At 40.5% G+C, this 21,439-nt stretch overlaps 1 protein-coding gene across 2 annotated transcripts in view; it reads right to left on the bottom strand.

Moving 5' to 3' along the window:
* Positions 1 to 21,439, bottom strand: part of skap2 (src kinase associated phosphoprotein 2) — a 254,169-nt gene that overhangs the window by 192,498 nt on the left and 40,232 nt on the right. The gene's annotated exons all lie outside the window — the stretch shown is intronic.

The following is a 21,439-nucleotide window of genomic DNA, read 5'->3' as shown; positions in this document are numbered from 1 at the left end:
TAACTGCAAGTTCAGGGAAACCAATCATACTCTTGGTCAGTTTTAAATCAGGCTTCCAAATTAAAACTGTAATGAACTCTGGCAGTTACTCTTTTGGGGCCAGGAGGACATGATCCTCACCAAGTCTAAAATGTACCTGTGGCAGCGACATACGGTAATAAAAATATTAAGAGAGTGGATTTAAAATTTATAGGTGACAGTCGGTCCCATTGTATGCCCTGCCATAACAAAGTGCAGTAGTTCACAGTTGAATAGACAATAGGTGCAGGAGTAGGCCATTCGTCCCTTCGAGCCAGCACTGCCATTCAATATGATCAATGCTGATCATCCCCAGTCAGTACCACATTCCTGCCTTCTCCCCATATCCCCTGACTCCGCTATCTTAAAGAGCCCTATCTAGCTCTCTCTTGAAAGTATCCAGAGAACCGGCTTCCACCGCCCTGTGAGACAGAGAATTCCACAGACTCACAACTCTCTGTGAGAAAAAGTGTTTCCTCGTCTCTGTTCTAAATGGCTTACTCCTTATTCTAAAACTGTGGCCCCTGGTTCTGGACTCCCCCAACATCGGGAACATGTTCCTTCCTCTAGTGTGTCCAAACCCTTAATAATCTTATATGTTTCAATAAGATATCCTCTCATCCTCCTAAACTCCAGAGTATACAAGCCCAGCTGTTCCATTCTCTCGGCATATGACAGTCCCGCCATCCCGGGAATTAACCTTGTAAACCTACGCTACATTTCCTCAATAGCAAGGATGTCCTTCCTAAAATTAGGGGACCAAAACTGCACACAATACTCCAGGTGTGGTCTCATTAGGGCTCTGTACAACTGCAGAAGGACCTCTTTGCTCTTATATTCGATTCCTCATGTTATAAAGGCCAACATGCCATTCGCTTTCTTCACTGCCTGCTGTACCTGCATGCTTACTTTCATAGACTGATGTACAAGGACCCCCAGATACCATTTGATAGTAATCTGCCTTCCTGTTTTTGCTACCAAAGTGGATAACCTCACAGTTATCCGTATTAATCTTCATTTGCCATGCATCTGCCCATTCCCCCCAACCTGTCCAGTTCACCCTGCTTCTCATAGCATCCTCCGCACAGTTCACACTGCCACCCAGATTTGTGTCATCTGCAAATTTGCTAATGTTACTTTGAATCCCTTCATCCAAATCATTGATGTATATTGTAAATAGCTGCGGTCCCAGCACCGAGCCGTGCGGTACCCCACTAGTCACTGCCTGCCTTTCTGAAAGGGACCCGTTAATCCCTATTCTTTGTTTCCTGTCTGCCAACCACTTCTCTATCCATGTCAGCACTCTACCCCCAATACCATGTGCCCTAATTTTACCCACTAATCTCCTATGTGGGACATTTCAAATGCTTTCTGAAAGTCCAGGTACACTACATCCACTGGCTCTCCCCTGTCCATTATCCTAGTTACATCTTCAAAACATTCCTGAAGATTAATCAAGCATGATTTCCCCTTCGTAAATCCATGCTGACTCGGACCGATCCTGTTACTGCTATCCAAATGTTCGGCTATCTCATCTTTTATAATTGACTCCAGCATCTTCCCCACCACTGATGTCAGGCTAACTGGTCTATAATTCCCTGTTTTCTCTCTCCCGCCTTTCTTAAAAAGTGGGATAACATTAGCTACCCTCCAATCCACAGGAACTGATCCTCAGTCTATAGAACATTGGAAAATTATCACCAATGCATCCACGATTTCTAGAGCCACTTCCTGAAGTACCCTGGGATGCAGACCATCAGGCCCTGGGGATTTATCAGCCTTCAGTCCCATCAGTCTATCCAACACCATTTCCTGCCTAATGTGGAAATGAAATGCAAAAGCACCTTGGCCCACGATCTATATGTTTTCAGTTCTAGAATATGGGAAGTTTTTCAGTACAACGATCAAAACAAACCATGAATAGTCATGGGCTGCCCAATTCCCCTTTAAAACATTTTTTTTTAATCAATGTAAAAAATCCTCCATGTGATGGTGAAGTCTAGCATATATGGAGAGTTCCCTATTTCATCCTTTTACTTTATCTGGTGGTATTTTTCCTAATCAGACATAAAGGTGACATTAGAAGTAAAACTAAATATGCTGCAGATATCCTAAAAAATTTACATCCATCAGATTTTACGACCAAACAGTGAAGTGATCCCAGCCTATCAGTAATTATGGAACAGAAGTCTCAAATACAACTTTTATACCAGCTGCTTCATCGTTATTGTAAAAGCAAAATGTATACATCACAAATGTAAATATAATATGTCAATCATATTCAACTTGTGCAAGTCAAACACTATGGAAATGTTTAACATACAACATTAACTCTTATGGGCTGTATGGAATCGTTAGCTGTAACAATTTTACATATGGATTTAAAACCAAAACAGAAAATGATGGATTAATAGAAATTACTTAAATGTATTAATCTATACTCGTAACTACAAAATAAAAGTTCAAATATTTTAAAGGTCTTTGGAATCTCACATATAATGAGGCCCATTTATCAATTGCTTAAATAATATTCATTTTACGAGTCATTTCATTTAATTTTGGATACTTTCAGCTCGTAGCATGTCATTACGTCAATCATGATATGTTGTAATTGCTATTCCTACAGCACGTTACAGGTCACTGCTGAAGTTTTAATCAATGATCTTGAGCTGCTGAGAAATAGTAAGATTAAACGAGAACTTACCAGTTTGAAGTTTGATCTGTATTTTATGAGGAGTTACGATGAGGGATTACGTGAAGAAGCCCGCCAGGACGCATGCGTGTCATTCTTCAAAGCAGCGGTGTGAAATCACAGATAACAGTAATGACTAAACATAGTAAGATTAGAGAAGAGATACCAGTTAAGTATATGGTCAAGGGTGGGAGCGGAGGGCAGGTAATCCCTCATCGTAACTCCTCATAAAATACAGATCAAACTTCAAACTGGTAAGTTCTCGTTTAATCTTACTATTTTACTTCGGAGTCACGTGAGTGACTACGTGAAGATTTTAAAGCTCTGTGATTTCATGCCGTGGAAACGAGTCCATGCATCACGTCTGCCTTGATGACTGTAGGAGGAATTGTGTTAACATAATTTGGACATGAATTCGACATTGAAATCATAAAATTTGTTAACACAAAATTATAACCCCTTTTTATGGGTTTAAATTAATTTATAGAACTTAAAATTGTTTCTGCAAACGTTCCAGGTTTCATTACTGGTTTGTTGTAAAATAATTGGAATGTTTTTTCCCCAGACCATCCTGCTGCCTTGAGGATTTGGTCCATTGGTACATCCAACTGTATCGTTGCCGATGTAGCTGCAGCCCTGGTGGAATGAGATTTTAAAATATTAGTATCCACCCCAGCCTGTGTTAGCACCTGTTTCAGCCATCTTGAGATGGTCTGGACCGTCACTCTTTTGTGTGGTTGCTTGTGGCTGACCAAAAGTGCCTTCTCATTGCCTCTTAGGATTTTCGTTGTCTCCATGTATAACGACAGATGTCTTACTATACAGAGACGGTCATCTGTTGGGTATGACCTAAATTGTATATTGAGGCCTGCTGATCCCTGTCTGTTCTGCTTTACTAACTCATAGATACGAAACGTAATATTTTCTGTTGAGGAAGTCATGTTGTCCAGTCTTAGTTTATGCAGTGACTGTACCCTCTGTGCCGTGACCAATGCCATTAGCATGACTGTTTTTAATGTCAGTCTGTGTAGGGACAGAGCTGTTGCTGGAGACCAATTCCTGAGCATCTTCAGGACAATACTTACATCCCATATTTGGGAGTACCTGTTTCTTGGGGGATTAGTATTAAAAATTCCCCTCATAAGCTTTATTACCAGTGGGTGAGTCCCAACATAGTAACGCTCTGTCCCCTGCCATAGGTAAGTCGATAGGGCACTTCTGGCGCAGTTGATGGCACTGTAACTGAGCCCCTCATCATAGTGGAGGCCTGCCAGATATCCCAGAACAGATGGGATGTTCATGTCTCTGTAGGTGATGTTGTTTTTATGGCAGTACATCTCCCACTTCCTGATATAGACCAGATACTGTTTTTTGGTTGACTGTCTTTGGGCCGCTGAGATCATGTTCACTGTTCGGTCCGTCAGTCCCAGTTGTATTAGAGGTGTTTTTAAACTCTACAAATTAATAAGTTCAAATGTTTATGGCATGGGTGGCTATCCCTTGTTACGGGATGTAGCAATAAATCTGGTCTATGTGGGATGGTGATACATGGTTCTAATACCATGTTTAATACCACTGGGAACCATGGTTGAGTAGGCCAATCGGGTACTACCAAAATACCAGACGCTGAGTCTTGTTGTATTTTCCTTAATACCCGCCTGATGAGGGAGAAAGGAGGGAATGCGTAAATAAACAATTTCCCCCCAATGCAGCGAAAATGCATCTGTCGCCGCTGCCCCAGGGTCTGGTTCCCATGAAACATAATTTGATAACTGGTGGTTAAGTCTGGATGCGAATAGATCGATATCTGGTGTTCCATATTTTGCTGTAATATCAGCAAATATTTTTTTATTCAACATCCATTCGGTGTTTTCATTAAATTTGCGTGACCTGGTGTCTGCCACTACATTTAGTCTTCCTGGTAGGTAAGTGGCTGATATCCAAATATCTCTCTGGATACACCATTGCCAAATTGTATTAGCCAGATTGTCACATGATGTCGATTTGTTTCCACCCATGTGGTTAATGTATGCTACCACGGTGGTATTGTCTATCTGTAGTCTAACATGCTGGTGATATGACCCAGTACAATATGGCTTTAGGCCATGGAATGCACCCAACATTTCCAGGTAGTTTATGCCCAGTGTGAGTAATAATGATGCCTCCTGAGCAGTCCATCTACCTCCACAGCTGGTGATGGTATTGGTGGCTCCCCACCCAAGTGCACTGGCATCAGTTTGTAGTACCATGGAAGGGTTACTGACAATGATTGGATTGGAACAAAGCCAGATGTTATCTATCCACCATTTTAGTTCCATTTTAGCTTTGATTGTTAGTTTCATAGGCCTGTCAAAGTAACCTGCATTGGTTTTGAGTGCTTGTATTTTTGCTCTCTGTAAGTTTTGGTAATGTAGAGGTCCAAATTGTGTGGCTGGAAAGGCAGCCACCATTTTGCCAATTACTTTTGCTACCAATCTGATGGATGGTTTGCTGATGTCAATGAGGTTATTGCAAGCCTCTATTAAATCTCTAGCCTTTCCCTTAGGCAGAGTCACCGACATGTGAACTGAGTCAATGGTGAACCCCAAATAGTCCATAGTAGTGGAAGGCGTTAGTTTAGATTTAACTGGATGGATAATAAATCCCAGTTTTTCAAATAACTGTTTTGTGGCTGTTACAGTTTGTTTGGCCAATTCCAAAGTTTTGCCCACAATGAGTATGTCATCTAAATATGCCATGACCATGTGTTTATGTTTCCGTAGAAACGCTAGGGCTGGTTTCAAAATTTTTGTGAACATCCTGGGGGCTGATGATAACCCATTTGGCAGTGCTTTATACTGCCACATCGTCCCATCCAGTTGAATTTTAAGTAACATCTGTGGTCACCTCGTATAGGCACCGAATAGTAAGCATCTTTTAAATCGATGCTGGCCATGAAGTAACCTTTGGAAATTAATTGTTTAGCAGTAACAAAGGTTTCCATTTTGAAGTGAATATATTGTACAAATGTATTCAATTTTGTCAGATCTATGATGATGCGACAACCACCATCTTTTTTGTTTTTGGTAAATATATTGGACACGAATTCTAATGGTTCGTGTTGAGTTTTCTCAATTACACCTTTTACGTAAAGCCGCTCCAGTTCAGCTTGCGCTTTTGATTTTTCTTTATCAGAAAGCACGAACATTCGGTTCGGTATATGTTGAACTGGAGGGCTGTACTCGTGTATAAACTCTATTGTATATCCCTGGATACTGCTTAAGATGTAAGTATCGGTTGTTAACATGCTCCATGCATTCAGAAAAGAGTGTAATCTCCCCCCAACCTCCATGCTCCCTGTATTTTGTAGGGAACCAGACCCACCTTCCTCCATAGTTACCAGTGGCAGGTTTACTTCTTTTTTGTAGGTTCTTCGCTGCTGTTGTTGCGCTGGTGTCTGGATTTTCTGTTTGGTTGGCGTTGGAGGTCCCCGCATCTTCCAAGAAGGCCGGCCTCGGCCATGGCCTAAAAAGACTCATGTTTTGAGTACTGGGCCTTCGAGCTTTCACCAGTTCTGCTGGTGGGTGCGTAGGGGTGCTGTCTTTGGCTTTAGTGGGTTTTTGTTGGAGTCCCTTTTATTAGTCCCAGAGTTTTTGCTTCCTCATCGAGCTCCTTGACTTGCTTCGATAGGTTGCCTCCAAACAATAGTATTGGTGGTTTTGTGGTCCCAGGTTTGCACAGTCCCTGCACCCCTTGCACACTTGTCTTTCCTTCTGCGGACCCCTCTTCCAAGTCAGCCCAGAACTGACCCGCAGTGGTCCCCTCTGATGAGGTAGAAGCACTGTGCAGCCCTTCAAGAGGTACTGCTGTGGGTTTATTATAGGGCCCACAGTGACCCGACTCCATCTCCCGGAGTCTGTCACATTGGAGCAAATGCTCCACACACCGCTCCATCCGGCTCCAGCGCTCTCGATCGCTGGCCGCCCGCGGTTGTTCAAAGTCGGACTCATCTGAGTCCACGACCTTGTTTGTTTTGTGTCTAGCCTTACCGCCCGGCCGCGTGGATCTGGCCGGTGCGGAGGCGACATCGGGCACAGCTGATCCCACTATCGGTGATCCGAGTGCCGCTGGCTGCTGCTGGCTGCCCGCTGCTCCGCGGTCCTCCCTCACCAGCTTTGTCGCAGCCCGTTGGTTTCTCCACCTGTAATCAGCATGGGAAAACACAAAAAGACCGCAGCTCTTACCTGCAGGTCCTGGTTTAAATTGTCGCTACGGGGGAACGTCGTTCCACCCCGCCTCCTCCGTTTTCGACTTGTCAAAAGTCGACGGCCCCATTCTGAATAGTCTCCCACCCGGCCGTGGTGTTCTGGCCGGCGCGGGACAAAAAGTCGGCACAGCTGATCCCTTACGGGGCTTGTGCCTTCAGCTGCTGCTGGCTCCCGCAACTTCGCGGTCCTCCCCAGCCAGCTTTACTCGCAGCACTTGTGGACACTATTTTGTACAGCTTCCCCCCCTGTGTAAAAACAGCGCGGGGACAAAAATTACCGCAGAGTAAATCACTTACCTGCAGGTCGCGGTTTCAAACTTACCGCTGCGGGGGAACGTTCCACCCCGCCTGTCGTTTCGCAAGCGTGAAAGCGATATGACACGCATGCATCCTGGCGGGCTTCTTCACGTAGTCATTCATGTGACTCCGAAGTAAAATAGTAGCAGCGTATAATATGTACAATGTACAAAGAATTTAAGCAATCAACATTATATTGTTTAGATACATTTATAACAATGTCAGCATTGTTAACATTATGTATGAACATATTTAGCAGATAAGTTAGTCATTATTCAAATTAGATACATGATGGCCAAATGAATGTAACACTACCACCAAGAAATTAAATTTATGATATGCCATTGCTGATGTGACAATTTCCTCACGAGAGTGAGAGCGAATACTTTCAATTCATGCAATGTTCAGGTAAATGATGTTTCTTATCACTCCTTCGTGGGGGAAAAAAAGCCAGTGTATTGTTTAGAACATACATTTGTAACGGCCTTGCCAATGACCATAGAATTATTGTTAATATTTAACATAGATTCTGTTATATTTTCAGTTTATAGAATATTAGGAACCTCTGTAAAGATTATGTAGGAGAATGATTAAAAACCCATTTAAACTTTCTGAATTTCAAGTGGCTCACACCTTTGCAATCATTCCTAGACATCTATTCTTTTCTACTTCATGATATTACAGAAATTTGAAACCACAATATGCCTTGGTATTGATCGTTTCCATCACAATATAATTTATCACATTAATTACACACTGTCAATAATGGGTTTCAGATATTAATGCTGCTGATTCCTCCACAGATCAAATGTGATTTGATTGCAGTAAATATTTAAAATGTTGCTGGATATTTTGTATCATTTAAATAGGTTAAAAAAACCTCTGACTCTTAAGAGTTAAACATGGTGTAGTATCAAAATATATTGATGACCAATTATCTTCACGTGAGTAATGTGTTCATTTCCTGGTTCTGTGCAAATCCTGATGATTCATTAATCACTCCACAATTACTCTTATAAAGTGCACGATCCGAAGTGTATTTTTGAAAATATTTATCCGTAAACATCAGCGTATACTTGTTGAATATAATCGATTAACAATGGTGTGAGTAAAGTTAAAATAGAAACATCCAAATTAAATCTGATTCATATACTCAAACTGGAACTGCACTGTCAAGCTAAATAGAACAATCTGAAGAGATGGGAAAAATGAAAAGGACAGATGTACGGACATCAATAAGCTAAAAACCATCTAACTCCAATTTTTCTGTTCTTTCATATAAATGAGGAGCACACCTTTTAGGCATTTGGTATTAGCTCCTAGACATAGCAATAGAATCTCCATCAGTTTTCCTGACAAAGCAATGGCAATTCCATGCAGTAATTGAAATTCCATTAATCTGATGTACCCAGATTCGATACAGAAAAATCAAAACCTCATCCAGTGCTTTATCCGCTCACAATAACCTACCAGTGAACTCACCCTGTTAGCATGAAGCAAGTTATGATTTCACAATCAATCAGTCTTGCAACCAGAAAAGAGGCAGATTGGTAACGGTGGGGCTGGCATTTATTTTTTAGGCTTTGTCAGCTTCTGCGGAGTAGCACTGGCCTGGGGAGTCCATGCATTACCCCTCTTTGCTATGACTTAATTGCTGCCAGCAATCAAGAAGAAGCACCACTGAAGTGTGTGTGAATTACATTAGAAGATATAACGGATGTTTCTTTCCTACAGTACCTAATAAACCATAAAGAAACCCAAACACATATGGCTTGAGGGAATAACTGGAAAATTAGGTGGCCATTTGGGAATTGAGTGAACTTTTGAACTAGAAGGACTCTGTCTGAGATTGAAAGAGAAAAGCAGACACAGAAATAAAGGACTAAATGGGTGTAAGTTTTTTGACCTTCACAGTACCTCGAAAATTACATAAGCTTATGAAAAATCTATTCTAGACTACCAACAAAAATGTATAATCCTCCAAACCAATATGTTTTGTCTGAATGCTAATATTAAAAGCAAAAAAGACAGACATTATGAATTTGATTTGTTGAAAGTTCTTGCAACTTGAATCTAATTGAGTGTTAATATATGCTTCCAAATCCAATGTGGGCAGCAGAATGAAAAAAAGGGCAACAAAGAAGCACAAGTGTCATTTATATGTCATCTACAGAGAGCTGAAAACAAAACACTGTGCTCTTATGAAAGCAGGTGAATAATAATTATTTATGAGATATAATCTTCAACTATGATACCATAATTTGTCTTTCATCTTCAAAAGTAAAACAGTGAAGACAAACTTCAAGATTGTAATCGGAATAGTGTCTAAATTGTTAGCACACTAATTATGTACAAAATTCAGTGGCGAGTGGGGTACATTCACAAACAACTTATTGGGCAATTCTAATTTAGCATTTAAATTGAGTCAAATCTGAACAGGCTACATGATTTGCAACTGCAGAGTTTTATGAGTCATAAAGCTTATACATGGACAGGATTTGGAAGTGCAGCACCAAGACCAATTTATTCAAAACTGACTTGGTGATCTCAAATCTCAATCACTAGTGTAAAAGAATAATTAAAGATCTTCAATACAGCACACATATTGGTGTGTTTTATTTTAGTGATGACAAATTAAATTCAACATGAAATATTATATGTAGATTCCTGAGAAAAAAGGGATATTTTAAAAATAAATTGATCAGAAGAAAATGCTAGATACAAATAATAATTTATAGTGTACATCTAATATTAATGTATGAATATTCACAGTTCCGCTTGTCAGCACAAATATATACAATATATACCCTCTTCTGGAGTAGTTCCTGAGGATTGGCGGGTAGCAAACGTAACCCCACTTTTTAAGAAGGGAGGGAGAGAGAAAACGGGGAATTACAGACCAGTTAGTCTAACATCGGTAGTGGGGAAACTGTTAGAGTCAGTTATTAAAGATGGGATAGCAGCACATTTGGAAAGTGGTGAAATCATTGGACAAAGTCAGCATGGATTTACGAAAGGTAAATCATGTCTGATGAATCTTATAGAATTTTTCGAGGATGTAACTAGTAGCGTGGATAGGGGAGAACCAGTGGATGTGGTGTATCTAGACTTCCAGGAGGCTTTCGACAAGGTCCCACATAAGAGATTAGTATACAAACTTAAAGCACACGGTATTGGGGGTTCAATATTGATGTGGATAGAGAACTGGCTGGCAAACAGGAAGCAAAGAGTAGGAGTAAACGGGTCCTTTTCACAATGACGGGCAGTGACTAGTGGGGTACCGCAAGGCTCAGTGCTGGGACCCCAGCTATTTACAATATATATTAATGATCTGGATGAGGGAATTGAAGGCAATATCTCCAAGTTTGCGGATGACACTAAGCTGGGGGGCAGTGTTAGCTGTGAGGAGGATGCTAGGGGACTGCAAGGTGACTTGGATAGGCTGGGTGAGTGGGCAAATGTTTGGCAGATGCAGTATAATGTGGATAAATGTGAGGTTATCCATTTTGGTGGCAAAAACAGGAAAGCAGACTATTATCTAAATGGTGGCCGACTAGGAAAAGGGGAGATGCAGCGAGACCTGGGTGTCATGGTACACCAGTCATTGAAAGTGGGCATGCAGGTGCAGCAGGCAGTGAAGAAAGCGAATGGTATGTTAGCTTTCATAGCAAAAGGATTTGAGTATAGGAGCAGGGAAGTTCTACTGCAGTTGTACAGGATCTTGGTGAGACCACACCTGGAGTATTGCGTACAGTTTTGGTCTCCAAATCTGAGGAAGGACATTATTGCCATAGAGGGAGTGCAGAGAAGGTTCACCAGACTGATTCCTGGGATGTCAGGACTGTCTTATGAAGAAAGACTGGATAGACTTGGTTTATACTCTCTAGAATTTAGGAGATTGAGAGGGGATCTTATAGAAATTTACAAAATTCTTAAGGGGTTGGACAGGCTAGATGCAGGAAGATTGTTCCCGGTGTTGGGGAAGTCCAGGACAAGGGGTCACAGCTTAAGGATAAGGGGGAAATCCTTTAAAACCGAGATGAGAAAAACTTTTTTCACACAGAGAGTGGTGAATCTCTGGAACTCTCTGCCACAGAGGGTAGTTGAGGCCAGTTCATTGGCTATATTTAAGAGGGAGTTAGATGTGGCCCTTGTGGCTAAGGGGACCAGAGGGTATGGAGAGAAGGCAGGTACGGGATACTGAGTTGGATGATCAGCCATGATCATATTGAATGGCGGTGCAGGCTCGAAGGGCCGAATGGCCTATTCCTGCACCTAATTTCTATGTTTCTATGTTTCTTCTCAGGCAGTCCCTCAGGATAAAGGAGTCATCCTTCAAATCTGATTTTATGTGTTTCAATAAGCCTAATGAGCCCAATGTGGGAATTGCAGACTCTTCCATAGATGGGAAAAAGGCGCCTGGTGGGCTGGATGGTAGTCTGCGAGGTGGCACACTCCTTTTGTCATTTACATGGTGATACTGTGTGCTTCTGATGCATTCCATTTGCTCCTTCTGCACTTTGAGCATTGATAGACCAGAGATCCCCAGGAGTCCATTATGACATTGCATTTCCTTCAAGGAGGCTTACGGCAAATCCTGGAATCTTTTCCTCTGTCTACCTAGTTATTACTTTCTTTGACAGAGCTTAGAATATATTGTCTATTTTGGGAATCTGGTGCTGGGTGTGCAGGCAATGTGGCCATCTGAATGTAACTACGGGTTCAGTTCTGTGAGTATTGGCCTCACTGACGTTTGGTTCATTTATTCTTTCAGTGAATTTAGTGAAAAAGCTTTGATATTATTTTTCCAGTGTCTTGAGGTGCCTTTCATAGATCATCCAGATTTCTTCTTCTTCTTCATCTTTCGTGTGGCATGCACACCCTAAAGTTGTTGGACAACTTGTTCTATTTGAGCTTCCGTTTGTGCATGTCGAGTTGACTGCGTTAGTCGAATCAGGGCGGACCATGATGAAGGTTGCAATCTTCCACCCCATCGTCCAGATTTCAGAAACATGAACAAATAAGGCAGCTATAAGCTATCATGCCCCTCAAGCCTGCACCATTCAATATGATAATGGCTGATCTATGCTTGCCTCAAATCCTCTTCACTGCAGTTTGCCATAATCATTTTTTAAATCCTTTCAACTATTTATCCATCTTCATCTTCAATATGTTTAATGATCTGGCCTCCATCACTCCCAGGGGGCAGGAGTTCTAGAATCTACTAACCTCTGAGGGAAGAAACATAGAAGAACAGGGATTATCGCTGCCTGATGCTTTAGGTCTAAAGTCTTGATCCTTAAGTAACATTTTACCACAATTGGCTATAGGCTGTGCCAGCACTTGGGGAAGGCAGTGTGAATTCCATCACTGATGGCCACCTAAGCCAAGAGTTGGTTCCTGTGAATAGGCTGACATTTTCATACAAATATATATGTATCGACAACGGTTAAATTGGTTATGTATGACTGAGAAAAAATCATTGCAAAATGAAAACAGAAATTCTACATGTACAATCTGAGTGAAAGTGTACATTGAAACCCAATAGGACAAATTGAACTACATTCAGCCCTAGCCTTACAATCATCTCTCGCAGGATGCCTATTGTCATACTAACTTTTGCAGCACCATAACTCCACTTTTATGCAAGCCCCAGAACTAGGTGCAATGCATGAGGCAGTGCAATGAGTGCCAACAGCAGAAACTCATACCATTACTGCCTATGCTAACAGAAGGAAATTTTCCACATTTTCTAAATGTCTCTAATGATTAAATATATCTTTAAAAAATGAATACTACTGAAATGTATTTTTTAATTAAAAAATAATTAAAAACCACATTCAACTTATGACTAATTAAAAAGTAAATTATTTACCTTCACTTTAAGTAAGGATACCCATTCAAATAAATGGGACCATGCTAATGTGGCTAGACATTAAAAGGGACTCAGTACTGGGAGCAAGAGATCACATATTTCACATATAAGGGGGATATTCCCTTATAATGTAAAAGGCGGCCATTTGGGCCCTGATTTTTGTCAAGTTCAGTGCTATCCTGTTCCTCCACTAACCACTGTTATCTACTCTCTCACATGTCCATCAATTCTGGCCTGACCATGCACGTACACACGAGGAAGTTTGCAGTAGCCTGAACATGACAGGGAGAACATGCAAACTTCACAGAGTACTCCAAGGTCAGGATCAAACCTGAGTTGCTAGATCTGAGAGGCATGTCCATTTTCCACACTGTATTATCCAGGGGCAAAGGTCGAGTACACACTGGCATGAGTGCTGCAGCACATTGGTGCTGCTCTATGAAACTGATGGACAGCCATCATGCAATAATAGTTTGGAAGTCTGTAATTAAGCACTGATGGTGGTTTTGAAGAAGCTGGTCTACAACAAAATTGTTCCCCTATGTATGTAGCACACACAACAGAACAAAACATCTCAGGGCATGAAACATTATAAAATTGATTTTAATATATTCACAGAGGATACTTGCAAAAGAATGGTTAAAAAGGTAGGTATCAAACAGCTTCTTAAAGCAAGAAGTATAAAATCAGAGGAGAAACAATAATGCAGCTAGTATAGCTACTGACTGCCTTGTTTAATGTGACCTTTTTAAAAAGGGAGGGAGAGAGAAATCGGGGAATTACAGACCAGTTAGTCTAACGTCGGTAGTGGGGAAACTGCTAGAATCAGTTATTAAAGATGGGATAGCAGCACATTTGGAAAGTGGTGAAATCATTGGACAAAGTCAGCATGGATTTATGAAAGGTAAATCATGTCTGACGAATCTTATAGAATTTTACGAGGATGTAACTAGTAGAGTGGATAAGGGAGCACCAGTGGATGTGTTATATCTGGACTTTCAGAAGGCTTTCGACAAGGTCCCACATAAGAGATTAGTATACAAACTTAAAGCACACGGTATTGGGGGTTCAGTATTGATGTGGATAGAGAACCTGCTGGCAGACAGGAAGCAAAGAGTAGGAGTAAACGGGTCCTTTTCACAATGGGACCTCAGCTATTTACGATATATATTAATGATTTGGACGAGGGAATTGAATGCAACATCTCCAAGTTTGCGGATGACACGAAGCTGGGGGGCAGTGTTAGCTGTGAGGAGGATGCTAGGAGGCTGAAAGGTGACTTGGATAGGCTGGGTGAGTGGGCAAATGCATGGCAGATGCAGTATAATGTGGATAAATGTGAGGTTATCCACTTTGGTGGCAAAAACAGGAAAGTAGACTATTATCTGAATGGTGGCCGATTAGGAAAGGGGGAGATGCAACGAGACCTGGGTGTCATGGTACACCAGTCATTAAAAGTAGGCATGCAGGTGCAGCAGGCAGTGAAGAAGGCGAATGGTATGTTAGCATTCATAGCAAAAGGATTTGAGTATAGGAGCAGGGAGGTTCTACTGCAGTTGTACAGAGTCTTGGTGAGACCACACCTGGAGTATTGCGTACAGTTTTGGTCTCCAAATCTGAGGAAAGACATTCTCAGGACTTTCATATGAAGAAAGACTGGATAGACTCGGTTTGTACTCGCTAGAATTTAGAAGATTGAGGGGGGATCTTATAGAAACTTACAAAATTCTTAAGGGGTTGGACAGGCTAGATGCAGGAAGATTGTTCCCGATGTTGGGGAAGTCCAGAACAAGGGGTCACAGTTTAAGGATAAGGGGGAAATCTTATGGACCGAGATGAGGAAAACTTTTTTCACACAGAGAGTGGTGAATCTCTGGAATTCTCTGCCGCAGAAGGTAGTTGAGGCCAGTTCATTGGCTATATTTAAGAGGGAGTTAGATGTGGCCCTTGTGGCTAAAGGGATCAGGGGGTATGGAGAGAAGGCAGGTACAGGATACTGAGTTGGATGATCAGCCATGATCATATTGAATGGCGGTGCAGGCTCGAAGGGCCGAATGGCCTACTCCTGCACCTATTTTCTATGTTTCTATGTTTCACTAGTGTGGGTGTATAGTTTGCATGTTGTCCCTTTGATCATACGGATTTTGTTAGGGTGCTCGGGTTTCCTCCTAAATCCCTAAAATACATGGGTTGGTAGGTTAATGTGTCTTGTAACTTGCCCCTGATTTAAGTAACTAGTAGAATCTGAAGCAGTTGATGGACTGTAGGAAAAATAAAATAGGATTAGAGTACATAAGTATATTAATGTGCATTATGGGATTGTCCACATAAAGGTGCACACTGGGTGGTTTGAATATGCTGTTTGCCCATTATATGACTATGTCTTTAGGACTTTGAACAGCAACTACATTTATGAATGACTAAAAGGTCATTGTCAGAGGCACTTAAATATCTTTGAAGGTTGCAGGATTTAAAGAGAGTGCAGAAGTAGATTACATAAATTGGGAGGGGTAATAACTAGAAAATTACAAATAAAATTAAATCACACTGTTGCTTAGTAGGGAGCTCTAGTAGGTCATACATGGGTGTACATTAAGAACAAGATACCTTTGAATTACGTCAGGCGGTTAGCATATAAAATAAACAACATTTGCAATAAAACTTCATTCTACTGATGCGAACTGCAAGGAGGATGATGAGAGGCTTCAGAAGAAATAGGCAGGTTAAGTTACTGGGCAAGGACAGGGCTGGTGGAATGCAATATGAAAAGTGTGAGGTTACGTACATCGTTAAAAAAAAATTAGAAAGTCAAATTATCTAGTAAGTGGTGAGAAATTTAAAGTATTGGGTGTTCAGAGGTACCCAAGTTGCTTGTGCATGAATAATTGCTGGTTAACATGTAGGTCCAGCAAGCAATTAATAACTGCAGAGAGTGGGGGACTTCTCAATCCATCATAGGCATCACAGGCATAGGCTACCGAACAATGAAACCATTACATAAGGTGTTGACTCAAGAATAATCCCCATCATTCATAAAGAATCCCCATTATCCGGGTCATACCCTCTTCTCACTAGTACTCACATGATGCAAGAGGTACAGAAGCCTGAAGTCTTGCACTAAACAAGGGGCAAGAAAAGTGAGTGAGGAAGAGAAAAAGTTAAATGGAGGGGGCTTGTAAGAAAATCCTTCATCTCTCTTGCCTTCTCTCCTCCAAACCATAATCATATTCCTACTTCCCCATCCAAAACCTCACTTCCCATCCAACACTCGCCCTCCTCTTTCCCCCAAACCCGGACCATAACTGCCTCTGAGTCTTCATTGCTGTCTCCCAGCAATGTTTCATGCGTTATTTCTTATCTTTGTCTCAATAGTGAAGGCCTTCAGTGCTTAGAGTACTCTACAAGATTCCTTAAATTATAGGTAAATGTGCAGGTTTCAAGTTTTGCTTCACAAGCTATTTAAAAGTGGTCACATGAACAGATATCAGTTTATGAAAAGATGCCAGAGGTTTTGAGAATGTTCCCTAATTTAAGACGCCAAACATACAAATGCAATCCATGAATTGGATTTTATTTGTACGCTAGGTATTACATTAATACTTCAGCTGACATATAACCATTTAAGGCTAGATTCAACAATGCACACAATTGAGAGTCTATAGACACCTGCAAGGATTTGTTTATATCCCCAGGTGGTTGCTCTTTTGCAACACTCACTAGAATTGCACCCAAGAACATGGTGGATGTTGGGGGAGTCCAGAACCAGGGGCCACAGTTCAAGAATAAGGGATAAGCCATTTAGAACGGAGACGAGGAAACACTTTTTCTCTCAGAGAGTTGTGAGTCTGTGGAATTCTCTGCCACAGAGGGCGGTGGAGGCCGGTTCTCTGGATACTTTCAAGAGAGAGCTAAATGGGGCTCTTAAAGATAGCGGAGTCAGGGAATATGGGGAGAAGGCAGGAACGGGGTACAGATTGTGGATGATCAGCCGTGATCACATTAAATGGCGGTGCTGGCTTAAAGGGCCGAATGGCCTACTCCTACACCTATTGTCTACTACATTACAAAGAGGAAGCACATTTTTTCTAACAGATCTTCTTTTCGGATATTAGTTTACAGCAAAATAGTCCTACACTGGAATCAATTTGATATATTTAGTTTAGTTTATTGTCGTGTGTACCGAGGTACAGTGAAAAGCTTTTTGTTGCTTGCTATCCAGTCAGTGGAAAGACTATGCGTGATTAGAATCGAGCCATCCACCGTGTACAGAAACAGGATGAAGGAAATAACATTTAGTGCAACAGATCTGAGAGGAGATTAAGAGCATAATTAAAGTAAGAAATGTTGCTTTTGGAGTAGAGGCTTAAAAGAGTGGACCAATTGTGATCAATGATTGCAAATCCGCTTCCGAGACCAGCACACAAAGAGTCGCCAGGCTTGGGCACTCTTATTCCAAACTAAATTTATTCCAAACTAAAAGTAATATACTAATCAGGTTGATGGCTTTTCAATGGGATAAAATACAATCTTAAAATGGGTAGAATATTTACATAAAAACCTACACTACCAAGTAGTAAAATAACCATTGCCTTTCTTTTCAGACATACATTGAGTTCAAAACCAAATGCTGAAATTACCAGCATCATCACTGAGCCTGTCCCAGTTTTAATCTTTTTCGACTATCATGTATGAAAATGACCAATTCATGGTGATTTTCAAATTTGTTGATATCTAGATACTGATGAGGTAATGTCCAAATCTTTTACAGATCCTTACTTCTAGCATGAATACTTGCTTGTCATTGGCATGCATTGGAAAATCAAGAAAAACAATCAAAATCAAAAACAAATGATTGTATGATGCGCATGTCAGGTTCCACGCTCAACAAGGGGTATTTGGAAAACCCCTCATTCTTCAGCACAAAAATGTAATGTTCCATTTTGGAAGGTAAAGCCTACATTTGGTGAATAGATTATACATGTTGAAACGGTATATTAAAAAAATCATATCTGCGAGAAAGATTATGAAATACTTGCATTATGCTATTATGCTATGTACAATTCAGTACCACCTGTTAACAAGATCAACGGATAGAAATATTACAAATATACACCTTTCACTCCAGTCAGAAATATACTTCCACTTCTGGTTAGTACAAAATTCTGATTCATTAAAGAAATTACCATTAATATAAAATTCCAGACACCATTTCTATATGCATATTTATACAGTCAGCAAGCATCAAAAACAATACACTGTAAATTAAGATCATACCAAATGCACTTGCTATGATATGTAGAAATGTTACATGTGATTTAAGCTTAACATTTGCTGCAAGTTCTAGCAAGCTCAGTTAAACTTAACAATTGTTTGCAAGTGAAGTGCATCAAATTACTCTTTACTACATCACACAGAAATTACAAAACTTTTCCATAATTCTTTGCTCTCTGGTTGTCATGACATTCTTTGAACCCATTTTGAAAAGAGCGAACAATAAATAGATGAGTATAATTTCATCATTTTCAAATTCTTCCTGTAAGTGACTTTTCCTTTGCTTAATATTTTAATGCACCATTACTTGATTACTAGCAGTAATGGAAAAGGCTTAGGACAGACAAGATGGTATGGGCGTGGTAACAAAAGTTAAAGTGATGTGCACAGGAAGCTCAAGTTGCTCTGCAAAACAATTGCACGATATACACTTGCTTTCACTAATATACAGTAGAGGAGGTCATAACATGAGTACCAAATTCAGTTAACCAGGTTGGAAGAGGTGCAGGTGAGCCTCTGCCACACCTGCAAGGGCAGTTTAGGTCTCTTGATGGTGATGGCCGAGGAGGTAAATGGACAAGTATTCCACCTTCTTCAGTTGCTGGGAAAATAGCAGGAAACAGGAAAGCTATTTGAGGAAGGATGAGCAGACCAGGAATCTTGGAGAGAGTTGTCCGTGCAGAAAGCAGAGGAGAGGGTAAGATGTGAAAGGTGGAAGATCATGTTGGAGCTGGTGGAAATGGCAGAGGATGATGTTAGATAATTGTATTATGGAGCACCGGCACTCTGTCTGCAATGCCCATCTTGAGCTTCCAGTTACATGTCATTTTAATTCTCCTCTCACTCCCACAAACTCCATCCATATGTCATTCGTCTTTTCTATTCCTATAGTTAGGTATGTTGCAAAGCCTACCTGAAGCGTCGCTGAAAATCTGTCGCTGCGGGTGTGCGCGATTTTGGTACCGTTTAGAGGGGGGCGGGTTTAAAACGCGATTTTCTCTAGGCTGTTCAAATCGAAGATGTTCAGCCTAGTTAATTATTAACGAAAAATCGCTGGAAGACCACGTCGCAAAAGCTATTATTAGTTTTAAAGTCCTCGTATAATAGTTATAGTAGTTTAAAAATCAATCTCTAAACCCGCGACCACCGGCAGCTGTCAGGGTCGCATAGAGCAAATAATAGAAGGTAGGCTGCTTATTTTTACATTAAAAAGGGCTTCTTAAGATCCCTTTATACAAAGTTTAATATTGCGAGTAGCTCATTTTGGGCCCATTATATCCCGCAGTATTTTTCTGGGCATTTGAGGGCACAAATCTACCGCAATGTGAACGTTCTAAACCAGCGCGTTCACAGGATCCCACTAGAAAGCTGATTTAAAATGGACTTTAATTTACAGCAATTGAACACTAAATTCCTTCCATTTGGCCTATAAATTAATGTAAATGAGATTTAAAAATCATGTTTTATTGTGAATTATTTATGAATATTATTTGGACACTTAGGCTATTTAAAAATGTTAATCGTTTATTAAGAAATGGATAGATGTTTAGATCTAGTAATTGAAGTTTGAAATTAGCTACACTTGGGTAACTAACTAATTATATGCTTTAATTTCAGCTCATCCAAGTAAGATTATTTTATATTTGTTTCAGAATGGTTCAATCTACGATAACTGAAAATTTCATTCAGTTCTCTTAATTTATAAGAAGGTTATGGGCTTTTGACTGTTCACGATCACAGCTTTTTTGTTATGTCCATAGAAAATCAATAGGGAACAAGATGCTAATTTCCGAGTATGAAAATGGCCATAACTTTTTAAATACTTGAGATATGAAAGTGAATTAGGTGTCAAATTAAACTTCTTTTTATGCTTTATCTGATGGGATAAATTACAGACTTGATTTTTTTAATCTCAAAATTTTGTAACATTGCTACAATAGTGAAGCCAAAAGCAAATTAGAAGAAGATCTCATATTCTGTATGTTTAGTTTAGTTTAGTTTAGAGATACAGTGCAAAAACAGGCCCTTCGGCCCACTAAGTCTGCGCCAACCAGTGATCACCCCGTACACTTGCCCTATCCTACACACTAGGGAAAATTTACAATATTTACTGATGCCAATTAACCTACAAACCTGTAAGTCTTAGGAGTATGGGAGGAAATGGAACACCTGAGGAAAACCCACACGGTCACAGGGAGGACGTACAAAATCCGTACATACAGCATCTGTAGTCAGGATCGAACCTGGGTATCTGGTGCTGTATAGCAGCAATTCTACCGCAGTGCCACCATACCACTAGCTTACATCCCAAACTAATTCATGAATATTGAATTTTCAAATTAAGGCACCATATATTTCCGGTTTTCTTCTCCCACACACATTCACCTGCAAATCTGGTTTGCTTCTACCTTCATTCCTCTTACTCAACCGCTCACTCGATCTAGCTTCATCTGCCCATTATCTGTTCCACCTATCACATCCCAGCTTCTATCTCGTTACCAATCTTCTGCCCCTCGTGTTAATATATACTGGCAATTTTTCCTCATCCCTTTCAATCTTGATGCAACGATTGACCCAAAATGTCGATTTGCTTCTGTTGCATCCTCAGATGCTGACTGACACACTGCTTCCAGTTCTTCCAGCCTTCTGAGTTTTGTTTTATTAATTGTTTTACATTATATTACATTTCCGATACTAATTCTCAAAGCTAAACATTGTGGGCATACAGCGTGGAGGAAAATTGTAACATAAATTCCTATAATTTAAGTAATACATGTATTCAATGCGGCTTAGTTAGATGTTGGTTACAAGTTGACAAATGCATTTTAAACTGATCTTTTTGTTGAGATTTTGGTTTTGTGCTTCAGCTGTCATAGTTTTTTTCCCTTTATACATTTTGAATTCCACTAGAGGGAGCTCTTCAATTCCACATAGCTGCCTTCCAAAAGGAAGGTAATGCAACATCAAAGGTACACAAAATTGCTGGAGAAACTATTGAGTGTATTGTCATACGAACAAGGGAAGTAGAGCTGCAACATCA

The sequence above is a fragment of the Amblyraja radiata genome, chromosome 2 (genome assembly GCF_010909765.2).
Source record: "Amblyraja radiata isolate CabotCenter1 chromosome 2, sAmbRad1.1.pri, whole genome shotgun sequence".
Taxonomy (NCBI): Eukaryota; Metazoa; Chordata; class Chondrichthyes; order Rajiformes; family Rajidae; genus Amblyraja; species Amblyraja radiata.
The sequence above is the reverse complement of the archived record's forward strand: the minus strand, read 5'-3'. Positions and strand labels throughout refer to the sequence as shown.